Source organism: Labeo rohita, unplaced genomic scaffold, assembly GCF_022985175.1.
Source record: "Labeo rohita strain BAU-BD-2019 unplaced genomic scaffold, IGBB_LRoh.1.0 scaffold_326, whole genome shotgun sequence".
Taxonomy (NCBI): domain Eukaryota; kingdom Metazoa; phylum Chordata; class Actinopteri; order Cypriniformes; family Cyprinidae; genus Labeo; species Labeo rohita.
This window is the reverse complement of record NW_026129244.1, coordinates 18,918-34,680: the sequence shown is the minus strand read 5'-3', so window position 1 is coordinate 34,680 and position 15,763 is coordinate 18,918. Positions and strand designations below refer to the sequence as shown.

The 15,763-nt window shown below is 35.2% G+C and overlaps 1 long non-coding RNA gene and 1 pseudogene across 1 annotated transcript; both read left to right on the top strand.

The window, feature by feature from the left end:
* The first annotated feature begins 905 nt into the window (after positions 1-905).
* Positions 906-3,949, top strand: LOC127160325 (uncharacterized). The gene is made up of 5 exons (XR_007826706.1): positions 906-1,476; positions 2,736-2,890; positions 2,991-3,127; positions 3,237-3,316; positions 3,504-3,949. It is a non-coding gene; the product is annotated as an uncharacterized LOC127160325 (long non-coding RNA).
* A 4,940-nt stretch (positions 3,950-8,889) lies between these two features.
* Positions 8,890-10,929, top strand: LOC127160322 (uncharacterized; annotated as a pseudogene).
* Positions 10,930-15,763: the final 4,834 nt, after the last annotated feature.

Genomic DNA, 15,763 nt, shown 5'->3' with positions numbered 1-15,763 from the left:
CTCTTTAAATCGAACTTTATTTAATCAATATATTTTATTTTAAATCTATTTAATTTAATTAATTATATTTAATTAATAGTTCTAACTAAATCACACAGATGTAAACTGCTGTTTCTGTGAAAAACATCACTCAATAAATAAATAAAATAAAAGGTTTAAATGGTCGCATTGTGATATGTTTTTAAACATTTAAATATTACACTATTTTAACACCTAAATGTTTCATAAAAATAGACATGATATTTACCTTTTTTTAAATCAGAACTCACAGGATTGCTTTGTCATGTTTATTTGTATAAAAAGTTATTATGTCGATTTTCTGAACCTGTTCTGCACGTTCTACATACGTCAAGGAAAACCCCTGGCCAGACATTAAAATTTTGAACTGCATATCTATGTCCAAGGGATGTCGTAGTCAGATGCCCAGATACTGTACTGCACTGTCAGAAAAAAAGGTACCGCAGGGGTACAGTTTTGTTCCTAGGGGAACAAAAAATGTAATTGTACCTTGAAAGGTCCACAATTGGTCCTTAGGGTACAATTATGTTCCCAAAATGAGTTATAAAGGTACAACATTTCAGATTCAGATGTGAAAGGTACATTTTTGTACCTTGGATTTATTTTATTTTTATTTATATATTTATTTTAAGTTTATCCCCAATTAGAGTAGGTCTAACTATGTGTTTTTATTTTTTATTTATTGATTTAATGTGTCAACTCATGATAACATCAAGACACTTTAATAAATTACTTTAAATGTTAAAAATATATTTTCAAACGAAAGCCTACAACCGCTTGTCTCCTACATGTAAAATGAGACAGATATAAATAACAAACTTAATACTAATAAAATTATTAAATAAAATATTTTGAATGACTTGTTTTTTTTTTTTTTTTTTTTTTTTTAGTAAGAAAAATGATATTATAAAAAATATTATAGTAAGAAAATCTTTTTTTATTAAATGTATTTTTTATTAATTTAAAACTTTGAAATGTTGACCTTTGTGTTGTTTTTTAAGACGCTGAATGAAATTTGGAAGAAGGACAATACGGAATGGCCAAGTTTAATTACACTCAAGTAATTAAATTCAAAACTTGCTTACGCAGACGTAATTGTCGTTGTCCCTTTAAGAAAATTTCCCTCGCTTGGCTCGAGTAGTTCATTTGTGGGTATCGAGTATTCTGGCGTGCTCGGACAGAACGTCGAACGGTTTTCAACGCGAATTATGTTTTGGAGTTCATTTTTCTCAGGTAAATGCCAAATAATGTTCTATAAGCTTATTTTTACACGTGTGTCGCCATGTTCGATTGATTTTGGTGTTTCCCCTACTGAGCCCGTCAAAAGTGCTTGCGTCAGACTGGCTGGTGTCCGTTGGTCTACAGGATGGAGCTGCTAGAATGTCTACAGCTCACTTAATAAAGGAGTTAATACAATTTGGTATCGAAGTCACTGAAGAGGAGAGGAAAATATTGAAAGTGAGTATGCTGTTACATTATTATTATTATTATTATTATTATTATTATTATTATTATTATTTTAAGTTTTGAGTATTTTGTTGATGATTTTCCCGGTGTAATGTTAACGCTCTTTATCCGTTTATCTCTTTGCCTCTCATACCTTGTTGCTTAAATAATAATAACTTTGACCACCACGTAATATATTTGCACTATCAACACTTGTACAGCAATTAGTGATTAACATTTTACATTCTGAGGCAATTTTTCCCGCCTTTGCGAGAATGACCATATTTTGTAATAGGCCGCACCGGAGTTGCCCAACGCACTCCTTATACATAGCTATTTGTGGTGAGACGACAAAGTAAGTGATTAGTTAAGTAAAAGGACAGCAGCCACGCGAATATTTATTTGTTACTAACATAAGAGAAGATGTTTGTACGCGGGGGAGTAGTCTCCCTCACTTTTAACCTCACGTTTTTTGCGGTAACGTTAGATGTGTTCACGGAGAGATTTACATGGGCCAGTGTGAATAAGCCTAGGTTTAAATGCAAAGAGACAAAATCGTCAGGTCATGTATAGACTTTTTATTCGTATCCAAAATGAGGGAATGTGTACATTATGGATTGAGCGCTGAACACTCTTATGCAGTGTGTTTTATTCATACTCAAAGCCGGAGGGCGCTCTCGAGCAGAAAGTACAAAACGGACCCAGAAGTAATAACTTGTGACCTGCCAGGAAATCCCTAATATTGATAAAGGCATCTAGCTATAGCTGTAGCTGAACTTAATAAAAAACAAAAACATTTTGGACTGATAAAACAAATAGGCTATTCTTATCCATTTAATAGAAAAAGCTTCAAAATTGGTTTAGTACATGCTTCAGTTTTGATGGGTTAATAAATGATATATCAAACATATCAAGAAAAAAATACTACTTGAGCAGATAACAGAAGCTTTGACGTGGAGCAAAAAACAGAGTGCACAGTCTCAGCCAGTCTGCCCAGAATTTTTGGTGCATCACTATTATTTATGTTTACTGTATAATTATTTATTAGGTTACCACAGTATATGAATTGACAACTAAGATGTTGAAGTAAAGGGTAGAGCACATATTTTAAACAAAACTTGTTTGGTAAAATTCTGAAGTTACTGATATTGTTTGTTAACATAATAATTTGTCTTTTCAGGACTGAAAATGCTACTTTACAGTATTTGTGCTATTTTATGTATACCTGCATCATTGCAGTGTCTGATTATTGCTTTCTGTTTTTGCCATAGTAAAATCAGCCTGGCAGCAGCTTTTCTTGCCGTTTTTGAAGTTCTGAAGTTTCCATTTGACATTCAGGCCAAGTTGGACGAAAAGAATGCTGACTTACTTCAGACCAAAACAAAATTATTAGAACATTGCATGAAAGCATGGCTCAGTACAAAATGTAAGTATTTCTCATTACCTATACCAAGTTTTTATTGGCTTATATTCAGTTTTTTCAACATTTAATGCTACACTGATGTGTTTAAAATATTTTTTTTTAGGTATCCAACTAATGAAGAGTATGTTCAAGTGGCTAAGGCCCTGACTCTGAGGTATCCCTTTTTAAAAGACAATCTCGAATGAGGAGGCCCTTTAGCAGAGCCGCACAAAGAAGAATCTCTCATTGAAGACCATCTTGGTAATTCACTCCTAAACCTTATTTAGCACTTTATTAAGCCTATCAAATTCTTAACTTTGGATAGATATTTACATATTTGTTTGTGTGTTTGTCACATCTTATGTTCCAGGAATTGATTTTAAAGCAGCACTTCTCATGTTGCCAGCCTTGTTCAGAGAGAAACTTGAGCATTTCATTGAGCTTGGAGAGGTGCGTATATAGTACTCTGTTTTGTATTTATGTGCAGTTCTTAAACTGTATTTATTGTGGCCATATAAAAATGGGTAAATAATAATTATCTTAGTCTTTATGCAGTCTTTATCAGTTTTCTCTCCATCAGTTTAGTCAGCTGCTCAGAACATTTGACTGATACAGAATCTGTTTTGTGCTTTGTCAGTTAAAGTGAACCATCTTCACCATATCCAACTGTTCAAGTACAGGAGACCACTGACTGGAAAACTGTGATTACAAGAAGAGTCACTGCAGTCAGCAGAGTTAATGGGATCGAGCGGTGTGGATGAAGGGGCTCTTGCAGTATTTTGTGCTTATTTCGTCTTCAATTTGACATATCCATCTCATTTGAAGAACGCTCTGATGTTGTTATTATTATTCATACTGTGTGAAATGTGAGCATGAATGGACTGTCCTCTCGCCAGGTGAAGAGGTTGATTACCAGGCGTTAGATGTTGATGACAAGTAATGTTAATGACAAGTTATTTATTAGCACTAGATATTTTTGCTGAAGACAAACTGCTGTAAACGTGCCGTATTTAATGTAGCCTGTGTAATAAGGTGTATATCAATGTTAAACAGTAGGTTTTTTTTTTTTATTGAAGAGCTATTTTTTTTTTCTCGACACACCTGCTGTTGTGAGATGTATTTAATTAAATCTTTTTAAAATAACTTTTCCTAATAAAATTGTGTATTTGTTAGCCAAGGTATTTATCTATTTATTTATGCATGCACACAGACACAAAAATAATCAAAATGGTTCGGACAGTATCCTGAGAATGCTTTTAATAAGGTACACTTTTTGCCTTCATTGGAAGTGTGTACAATTGTTCCTTGGGGTACAAAATTGCCCCTTAAATGGTACAAAGCTATAAGGTACAATTTTGTACCTCTAGTCAGAGGTACAAAATTGTACCCTTCAGGGTACCACCCCAGCGACGGCCAGTTGTACCTTAAAAGGTACAGTTTTGTACCTTTTTTTCTGAGAGTGTGGATTTGCATGTCATACAGACGTACAGATATGGTCCTGGACCGACGACCCAATATGGACATGATCTGCATGGACCCAGTTTTGTATGATATACCAATGATTATAACTAATGATTACAATAGCACACAGTCTCAAAACAAAGTTTGCATGATGTGAGCTCTTAGACTAAGATGACTTCAGATTAAAAGTACTTCCTCTGTAGCAGGTACTTTGTACTATCTGAGAAGGTTTCACTTTAAGTTTTCTTTTCCAGTGAATACAAGGCTTTATAAGAATTAATTAACTGGCTTTTCACTTTCACTTTCCTATTTCGGTAAATGGGAGACTTCAAATGGAATTCCTTGCTGCCAACATGCCATTAGATCAATGTTTCCTGACCCTGGCACTGGAATTCCTCCAACAGCACACATTTTAGATGTTTCCTCTATCCTATTTCGTACCCATCTTAATTATTTAATTCATAAATTGGTAATTAAAACTTTTAATTAAAACCGTTTAATCTTAATGGACAACTAATAATGATCAACAAGCGGCATCAGACTGTTAGATAATTTTAAGACGTCAGATAATTTATAAGTTATAATTGCACCTGTCTCGGATGTAAACTGGTCAAGATTTATTTCTGCCATCTGTCTCTGAAGCGCGTCACAAAAAAAGAACCGAAACTCATCGTATGACTGCCTCACATACATGACAAATATATCTATAGAAAGTTTAAAATGTCTACTTTTTAAGTAGTAATGTAGTAAGACAGTGATTTTTAGGGGTGTAAAACATGTACATGTATTTGTATTGGAAAATTCCAGTATAGGACTTTCGGTTCAGTGTGGAGCATGAGTGAATGCTCTCATTCCTTCCTCTTTACTACTAGTTGTAACGCAAAATAAATGTGACTGAACATCTCATGCCTCATGTAATCGCTCAATCAGTGTTTCAACTGCGGAAAGACATCAACGAAACAAAATGTCACATAGCATTTCATTTACCTCAGCAACTCATCAGTGTCTATAGTTTGTTAGTTTGCTAGTGAAATTAAGTGCACTATTATTTAAATTAAATTTTAAATTGTTTAAAATGTATGTTTAAAATGAGTCTGTTATGAAACAAGTTATGACAGGCACTGTGTAATCAAATATATTTTAACAACAAATTGAATTTTCTAATTTAAAAGTTCATTTATCTTAACTGCAATATGTGCAATTGACATGTTCACATACATTTTCTTTTAAGTTGAGTTTTGATAATTATATTTAAAAATAAATAGTAATTAATTTTAAGTTTGGGCTCTGTTGTTAATTGTTAACTTACAGTAATGTAAAAGTGCTCACTATAGTTTATAGCATACGCTGAGGTAGATTTTTATCACTAAAAATTGTTTAATTATAAATGAATTTATTTAAAGAAAACTTAAACCAGTTTAGTTTAAAACAAACAAACAAAAAAAAGGTCACATATAAAAAGTGAATTTTGCATCCAATCTCCCTTTTATTATCAAGTCTTTTCATTTTAAACATTTTATAATGTCATGCTGTTTTCAGTGATTGAAATATTGCAGTGGGTGTTTATATGTATTGCAAAAGTTGATTTAAATATTTGTGGTTTGGAAACATTGGAATATTGACAGGCTTGTGCTACAGTTCTATGGATGTTTAGCCTGCCGGGTCTTCGAGCCAGTCACGTGACGGGAAGCTATGAATAGGTCTGACAGTCATGTTCTTTAGTGGTCTGCTGATGCCAAGCAGCTTCTTATAAAGCTTTACATTTACTGGAATAAAAAATGAAAGTAAAGCTTTAAAAGCCTTTTTTTTTTTTTTTTTTTCACTTTATGGGGAGGAGCAACAGACCAATGCCATATAAAAACCAATGCAGAGCCTTTTGCAGCTACAGATGCAGAGCATATTCACATATTCAAGAGGAACCAAAATAACAGAAAACAACTGTCAAATCAATAATAAAAAACTTTTCCTATTTTAATTTAAGTCTTGAATTACATTTAATATAGATGCAACTCATCATTGTTTTGGCTGCCATTCTTGTCAGTCCTTTTTGACTTTATTTACAAAAGACCAAGAGCTACAGACTTTGACTGAACAAGGCATTGAAAAAAGGTGTGTCAAATCTAGAATAAAAATAGCTTGTATGAACTATGTTCAAGGTGCATACCAAATATATTTGATTTTTTTTTTTTTACAAAAGTTTAGCTACAGACTTTTTCATTTAAATGAGGACAATGAAAATTTGTCAGCCCAGGACAGAGGAAATAAATAAACATGGAGCCCACTGAAAAAAATAAATAAATTTAAAATTTGATTTTTATTTATTTTTTATGAAAATTAAATCTAATTATTTTTTATGACTTGTAAATATAACAAAAAATTGTTAAACATTCACAAAATAGCAGTACTAAGACAAATATTCATCGGCTGCAATCACAGGAAAACCACTTCCAAAACAAAGTTACATTATATAATGTAGACAAAAATATTTTCAGTTACCAAATATATTTGGACTTTTTTTTTACAATAGTTTATACAGAATTTTCTTTAAATGTGTTGAATTGTCAGAGGAATAAATATATACAATGTAGTTGTAATTTATTTATTTATTTTTATGACTTGTTCTCTTTACTTTTTATGACTTGCAAATATAACTAAAAATTGTTAAACATTCACAAAATAGCAGTACTGTGTATGATATTAAAGGAGAAGTCCACTTCCAAAACAAAGATTCAAATATAATGTACTAAACTTTTCTGCATTTTCTCCATATAATGGAAAAAGGGTCATATCTAATGTAACGATCAGTTATTTTAATAAAAATAATACAATTTATATACGATTGGTTTTTTAAAAAAATAATACAATTTATATACTTTTTGCCAGTCTAATGCTTGTCTTACTCTGCCTGGACTGTTCCGGTTCATGACAGTTAGGGTATGTTGAAAAACTCCCATCTCATGCTCAAAATCATCCTATATCGCTGTTAAGGGTGTTTGATCTTCTTTGCATGTTCACTTTGCAAAGACTGGGTCAGTACTTCTGCAGCGATGTAGGATGATTTTAAAATGATTTTTGAAGTTGAGGGAGAAAATACGATTGGAGTTTTTTGACATACCCTAACTGTCTTGAGTCAGAATACACAGAGCTCAGGCAGAGGAAGGCAAGATGAGCGTTTGAGATTAAAAAGTATTTAAATTGTATTTTTTAATGAAAATAACAGGTTCACTAGATAAAATCCTTCCTCGGCTGGGATCGTTTACAACCGCATTTGGGATCATTTGAAGCTGCATTTAAACTGCATTTTGGAAGTTCAAAATCGGGCACTATATCAGTCCATTATATGGAGAAAAATGCAGAAAAGTTTTCCTCAAAAAACAATTTCTTTACGACTGAAGAAAGAAAGACATGAACATCTTGGATGACAAGGGGGTGAGTACATTATATGTGAATCTTTGTTTTGGAAGTGAACTTCTCCTTTAACACTACAGATTATTTAGTGGTAGAAGGGGCCTGCGCACAGCTACCTTATTTTGCCAAGAATCTGTGAACAGCTTTTAATTTTTATTATAAGGTGGTTGTGTACACACACTGCCAACACACATTTAAGTTCAAACCCATGCACCCAAACAACCCCTTTAAACCTTGATTAATACATTTACACAAAGCATCATATCATAATCAAGACAACATCAGGTTACATATGATTCATATGACATTGGTTGACATGTACTGTATATCAGCTGGAGTTGTTTTAAATTGTATATTCTAAACATGCGCTACAGTTGCACTAAATTTCTAATTTCTTCCCCCATAGAAAATGCTTAACATGACTTAATGGGTGAAAATAGGCAAGCAGATATGGCCAGAATATGCAGAATGCATTGCACAAAGTCTCAATAATGTGAAGTTCAGCACATTGCGTTCATATTATGCCAGGTTCATCTGCTTTCCTGTACATAGTGTATTTTAAGCATTCAACCTTTTGTATATATAACTTTTCTATTGGGGATAAAATTCTTAATGTGCTACTTAACATGTTGCATTCATATTCTGGGCTATTCTGGTTTCAAGTCTTTACCCATTAGTTTCCTAAGAATGATTTGTTTGTTTTGAATTTTCCTCTTTGTAAGATCATATATAGATATTTCGATTATCAGAATTAGCTTTAGAATATGAATCAGAACTAGCTTTATTCACCAAGTGTGTGCAAACACAAGGAATTTGTTGTGGTTTCAAATGATCAAAACTTTGATAATTTATTGTGAATGTGTTTATTTTTAGATTGAAAATGTCTGACATGAGTTTAATTACAATGTCTTGTAGCTTTGAGAAAAAAAGATTAAAAAATATCAAATAGAATGGAACATTTTGAGTGTAGTAGCCAAAAAAAAGCTGTTTACAAAAAAGATTTGTATAGGTACAGCCTTACACAGTGTGACTAATGAATACTTAATGGTTAATTAATTATTTACATTTTAGTGATGTTGCACAGGGTTGTACTCATCTCCATTCTAAACTGTTTTTATATGGAAGTACAAACAATTATTTCTTTTTCCAGCAGAGATGGAAAGGGGTCAGAAAAAGGCGCTTAGACTCTGCGAATCTACTGTTAGCAAAAAAAAACAAAAAACATCAAGAGGAAACACAAGCAGCAAAACAATGGAAATGTTTCACAGCAATGAAAAGAATGTCAGTGTTGCACATATTATAAAGAACAGCTGGAGCAGTAAAATAGACAAAGGAAGCAATGAAAACCTACCCATGTTTAAACTCAAGCTGGATGAAACATGGCAGAACAGTGATGGATTCTGCAGAAGAAGTACATTTGGCGAAAACGTCCCAAAGGACAACAAGACCATTATGATGATTGGAGCCACAGGTGCAGGAAAAACCACTCTAATTAACAGCATGATCAACTATATTCTGGGAGTGCAATGGGAAGATGATTTTCGGTTTGTGCTAATAGATGAAGGAAAGCAGAAATCCCAGGCTGAAAGTCAGACATCACAGATCACAGCATATCAGATCAATCACATGGATGGTTTCGAGGTTCCATATACTCTGACCATTGTGGACACACCAGGCTTTGGCGATACCAGAGGAATTTCACATGACCAGAAAATCACAACACAGATTCAGGAGTTTTTTTCTGCTCATGGAGGGATTGACCACATTGATGCCGTGTGTTTTGTAGTACAGGCTTCACTTCCCCGTCTGACACACACACAGAAGTACATCTTTGACTCCATTCTTTCCATATTTGGGAAGGATATTGCTAAAAATATCCTTATGATGGTCACCTTTGCAGATGGGAAAAAACCTCCTGTTCTTGAGGCCATCAAAGTCTCTAAGGTCCCATGTTCTACAAATGAGTCTGGAGACCCACATCACTTCAAGTTCAACAACTCTGCTGTGTTTGCTAGGCATAATAAAACTGCAGAGGATGAGGAGTCTGACTTTGAAAACTTTGACCAAATGTTCTGGAAGTTGGGAAATTCTAGCATGAGAAGATTCTTCAAATCCATTAGTGAGATGGAAACCAAAAGCTTGTTTTTGACACACAGGAGGTCCTAAAAGAGCGGCGACAGCTAGAAGTGCTTGTGGAAGGCCTCCAGCCCCAAATCAAAACTGGTTTAACAAACCTGGATGAAATCAAGAAGACAAGAGCTGCTCTGGAGCAACACAAGGCTGAAATGGATGCAAACAAAGATTTTGAATATGAGCTAGAAGTAACTGTCGTAAAAAAGATTGAAAACAAAACAGGCTACTTTTTGACCAACTGCCAGATTTGTTACTTCACGTGTCATAATACATGTATTTATGCAAGTGACAAAGATAAAAAATACTGCTGGGCCATGAAAGACGGAAAGTGTACAGTCTGTAAAGGAAATTGTGCTTGGAATGTGCACTCCAATCAAAAATACAAATGGGATTATGTCACAGAAAAAAAAAAGGGAACTTATCAGAATTTAAAAAAGCGATTTGAGGCTGCACATGGAAAGGTGATATCAAAAGAAAAGATCTTTGAAGAGCTTGAAACGGGGCTTATGGCTGTCCAGCAAAGAGTGGCCAAATTAATTGAAAAATCTCAAAAGTCCTTGGAGCGGCTGCAGGAAATTGCTCTCAAGCCCAATCCTCTTTCCACCCCTGACTACATTGATCTGATGATTGAGTCTGAGAAACAAGAAGCCAAGCCTGGATTTCAGGATCGCATTCAGTCTTTAATGGAAGTCAGAAAGAAAGCAGAGATCCTCAGTAAGGTTCCCACAGGAGAAGTGCTTCCAGATGAAGTGGAAAGATATGTACCTGAAACCCGTAACAAGAAACATATGTTTCAAGAGTCCTGTCCAATGATGTAAAGAATTACTTTCAGGAAAAAATGCACAGGAAATAAAAAAAAGTCTTCATTTTTAATAAGTTAATGCAATGTACTTAATTACAACTCTCTATCTATAATTACTATACCTATAAACACAAATTCTGATTTTATTGTAAAATGCTCTGTATGCATTTTTGACACTTAACAATACTTTAAAAGTTCTTTATCTTCAATGTATGATTGATGTATGATACATTTTATTTCTAACAGCTTGTCAAATGCAAAAAAAAATAAATAAATAAACGTAAGAGAATGAAAAGCTAAAACTCATTTGTGTTATACTAAATGAATTGAATATGTTATCACAAATTATCAGATTGTATCAGAATGCTGTTTTGAGATGATGAAATTTTACTTCCAATCTACTTATTCTGCATGGACAGGAAAAAAGCATGAAAGTAATATTAACTAAATGTAAACGTACATTTCAATCATGACTGGAAATAATTTTAACATGTTAATGACTGTCAATGTTAATGTTTTTGGTCTTGGCGGATTGGATTTTCTATGCTGCTGATGTCCTAGAGCTACCGCCAAAGGATAGACAGACATGCTGCTGTGAGCAAGTAAGATATGCTGCCACTGCATGAATAGGCATACAAAAATCCTGATCACATGCTGCAGCCCTACCCTACAGCGAACACTGAACCAGTCTATTTAAATGTTAAGCAAACAATTTCATTGACTGCAGGATTATCTCGTCTAGCAAAAGTGCTGCAATGTGAAGGGATACGCTGTAAAAGTTCTTGTTGGTCATTTCCCGCTTGCCTGCTTGATTCTGACCTACTATTGGAGGATCAGGACAGTAATGCTGCTTAACGTAGTTTTAAAGCACGGTTGTAGCAATGATGACCTTGGAGCATTTTCTTTGCTCGAAACTTATTTAATAAACACTGGAATCATTGTTCCATACTCCAAACATACAATTAACCATCCCTCTTGTACAGATATGGACTTCTATTGTGTCTTTGCTGCTGCTGTTGTGATATTTATGTATGGAGTGAATAAAAAGTCACTCTGATAATTTCAACTGTCACCAAATAGTCCATTAGGAGCATACACATCCTCGATGAGCATACACTAAAGCACACAACAAAGAGATAAGAAAATTCCTTGAATTGTGAGCTAAACCACATGCAACAACTTTTGCTAACTTTAAATTAGGAGGTACATACACATTGTTTAAAATTTGGGTGTGAAAATTACAGTGTATTTCAGGTTAATAATTGCATCATTGCATTGTTGTTGTCACACATTGATTGACACGTGATCCAAGAATCATAACGTCATCTGTGACGTGTGTACCCATCACTACACTATTTCGCCTCCCTAGGTTGGCGAAAGCAAAATTTCACTACACAGTGTATTATATTATAAGATTGTTATAATTTATTTGGCTACCATATTTAAAATTAATGAGGTGGCTAAAACATTAGAACCATCGTAGAATATAATGCACTGCAATAAAACAAAAGCATGCAAGTACAGTTTTCTGATGCCGTTTATGTATGTCACGGTTGTGTCGTCGTGTGCGGGGAATAACGCAGGAGGACAGCGGAGATCCAATAGTGCAGTTTATTAAATGTAATCCAAAGTGAACAATAAACAAAAAGGGAAAACAGCAGGGAACCAGCAACCACGACGAAGGAACAAAGTAACAATACAATCACCGACAAGGACACAGGGGAACAACCAAACTAATATACACAGAATAAACCAATAGACTACAAGACAGGTGAAAGTTCAACAATGAGGACATTAACAAGGACAGGAACAGGAAGACCAAATATGGGTAACACTGGGAAAACACTCAAAAACAGTCCAAATGGCACACAACGGTCTGACAATGTATGTATTTATATATTTATTTTTTTTGTAGCATGTCTCTTTTGCCTTTTAGATCAAATTAAATTTTTAAATTAGGCGCCAAGAGAGGTCAACTGATATGAATAAAAAATTAACTGGTTTAGTGCATCAAACAGTTCACATAAGAACTTTGTCATGGTGTACCATCAGTTTCTGATAAATGAACAGTTTGTCCAGCTAAGTTATTTGAGTTAAGTGTTCTCTCATGTCACATTTTTGTTGTAGTAAATAGGGAAAACACGGCCCAGTACAGAATATATGGGCTTTTGAAACTTTTTTCCACCAACTCACCAAATATGCCTTCACTAGTTTTTCAGGGTCTTCATTCAAGTAGGTCTACAGAGACTTAATGACACAGGCTCTTCTGGTATGTATAGTCTCATCCTGCAGGGTGGGGACAAGATTAACTCAAACTTCAGTGGCAGCACAGCTTAAGAGTCCTGAATGTGTTGCTGTGTGGTTAGAATGTAACGGGTGAAATCTATACACATGGGTTTTAACACCTGCCCATGTCATAACTGTGCATGGACAATTTAAAAGAGAAGTCCGCTTCCAGAACAGAAATTGAGAGATAACGTACTCACCCCTTGTCATGCAAGATGTTTATGTCTTTCTTCTTCAGTCGTAAAAAAATTGTTTTTTGAGGAAAACATTTTAGGATTTTTTTCCATATAGTGGACTGCTATGGTGCCCTGAGTTTGAACTTCCAAAATGCAGTTTAAATGCAGCTTCAAACGATCCCAAATGGGGTTGTAAAATATCCCAGCCGAGGAAGAAGGGTCTTATCTAGCGAAAAGATAAGTTATTTTCATAAAAATAATACTTTTTAATGTCAAACGCTCGTCTTGTGTCGCTCTAAATTGGGGCACAATACCAGTCCATTAAATGCAAAAAAAACCTTGAAATGTTTCCCTCAAAAAACATAATTTCTTTACAGAAGAATTGAAGAAGGAAATACATGAACATCTCAGATGACAAGGGGGTGAGTACATTATATGTAAATCTTTGTTCTGGATGTGGACTTCTCCTTTATATACACAAACACAATGATTACCGCTTCCAAAGCAATGGTTTAGTTTATAATGCCTAAGTAATTTGTACCTACAACTCTCCTTTGCAACACACGTCCTGCACTGCCACATACTCGTCACTGAAAGAAAAGAAAAGAAAAGTTTAGTAATCAAGGATAGTTAGTTACACATTACTATATGTGAGTGTTAAGAAAAACTGCTTACCATGTAATAAAGGTGAGGTTCACACCAGAAAAGCATGGGGACAGCTTTATATTGTGATGTATTTCTTTTTTTGTACATAAAAAGGAACATTTCCGCTGTGGAAAAAACTGCAACTAATTTACCCTAATGTGTATTTTAAAAAAGTGGGCCGAAGAAAATTACCACTACTGGGTGCTGTTACTAAATATCAAAAGTTTTACTTATAAACTATATTTCCTGAATAAAACCATGCATACCTATTCAATCATAACTTTAACTGCAATTTGTTAGGACATTTCAAATATATGGTTGACTGCATCATAGATTTTACTTGTCAATTTTTGCAAACTGTATTCAATAAGCTGGGTAACATTATGTGACATTTTGGAACTCTATGTTTGTGTAACAGGCAGGACTCGTAGGAAGCGTGTAAAATCCAAGTGCAGGCTTTATTCAAACAGATCGTGGTTAATACAGGCAGGGTCGATATCCAAACATATGATCTTGACCTGATCTTGATTAATTTATTAATTAATCTTTATTTTGACCATTTTGATTTACTTCAGTAAAGCAGCTACAATAGTGAAGCTCTTCAGGTTAATATTCTTTGGATACTGTTCCCATCAGACTGGCTCCCATCAACTTTTAAAATATATACTTAATCAGAAGATCTGAAACATCTGCTGAAATCAGACACATCTGGCACTGTTTGTTAATTCAACAGCTTTTCTTCTCTGTCTGCAATTGTGCAATGGAATGATGTATCATAAACTGAGTGACAGAATAACAAAAAATGTTTTTTAAACCAAATTATTTTATTTTATTTGAAAATGCAATTTGCAATTCCTTCTAAAAATAGTCCAGAATATCCTGCCCAGTGTTGGGTGTAACTAGTTACTATGACTTTTCCCTTAAAAAAGTAAAGTAAGGCATTACTCTTATATTTTTCTGTAACTTATTTACAGTTATTTCTTATGTGCAGTAATTGAACTTACTGTGTATGGTCTGTAAAACATTTATATACAATACAGTAGTATATTTGTAACAGAGGGAGCGAGGCGAGATGTGAGCGGATCCATTTGCAAACTTTTATTGATTGGACGAGACATTGACATGGTCAGGCAGGCAGGGTCAAACAACGGCAGACAGGAATTTAGACAGCAAGGGGAAGAATAGTCCATAAAGCAGGCGAGGGTCAGACAGTGGCGAACGTAATCCAGGGGGCGAGGCAGGAGAGTGGTCAGACAGGCGAGAGTACAAAAACAAGAAAACGTCTCAGGTTATGTATGTAACCCTGGTTCCCTGAGAAGGGAACGAGACACTGCGTCCTCTAGGGGGCGCTAGGGGGAACGCCGTCAGCGTGACCCGTGTCTGAAGTCTACATACAAAACAACAACACAGTTGGCCGGCGACAGCCTATGACGTCACTGCCGGTGCGACTTGTCGCTGCCAGCGCGTCACTACCGGTGCGACCACAGTATAAAAAGGACACCGGTAGAGCAGGACGGCCGCTTCTTCGTCTGAAGCTCACATCCTGAAGCATGGCCCCCAGCCTAGAGGACGCAGTGTCTCGTTCCCTTCTCAGGGAACCAGGGTTACATACGTAACCTGAGACGTTCCCTTTCGAGGAAATCGAACTGCGTCCTCTAGGGGGCGCTAGGGGGAACGGTATACCCACGCTGCCATGCTGAGGGGAGTGCCTGACTTCCGGAGAGACAGGCACTAAGTACCAACTCCCTAGGCCTTAAGGGAGTCGCCCCTGGGATAAAGTGACGGCTGTCAGTGACATATCAGTAAAGGTTGCTTTTTAACACAAAAAAGTCAACCTAAAACATCATAGGTCCGGCGGGGGTGCGCAGGAAAAAGTACCACAAAACCTCAGTCAGGTGGAGAGACTAATATTAGGGGGAATTAAGAGGAGGGAGACAGGAGCCCCCAAAGGAAGATAAGCAGAAGCTATCTTCTACTCTGACCCCG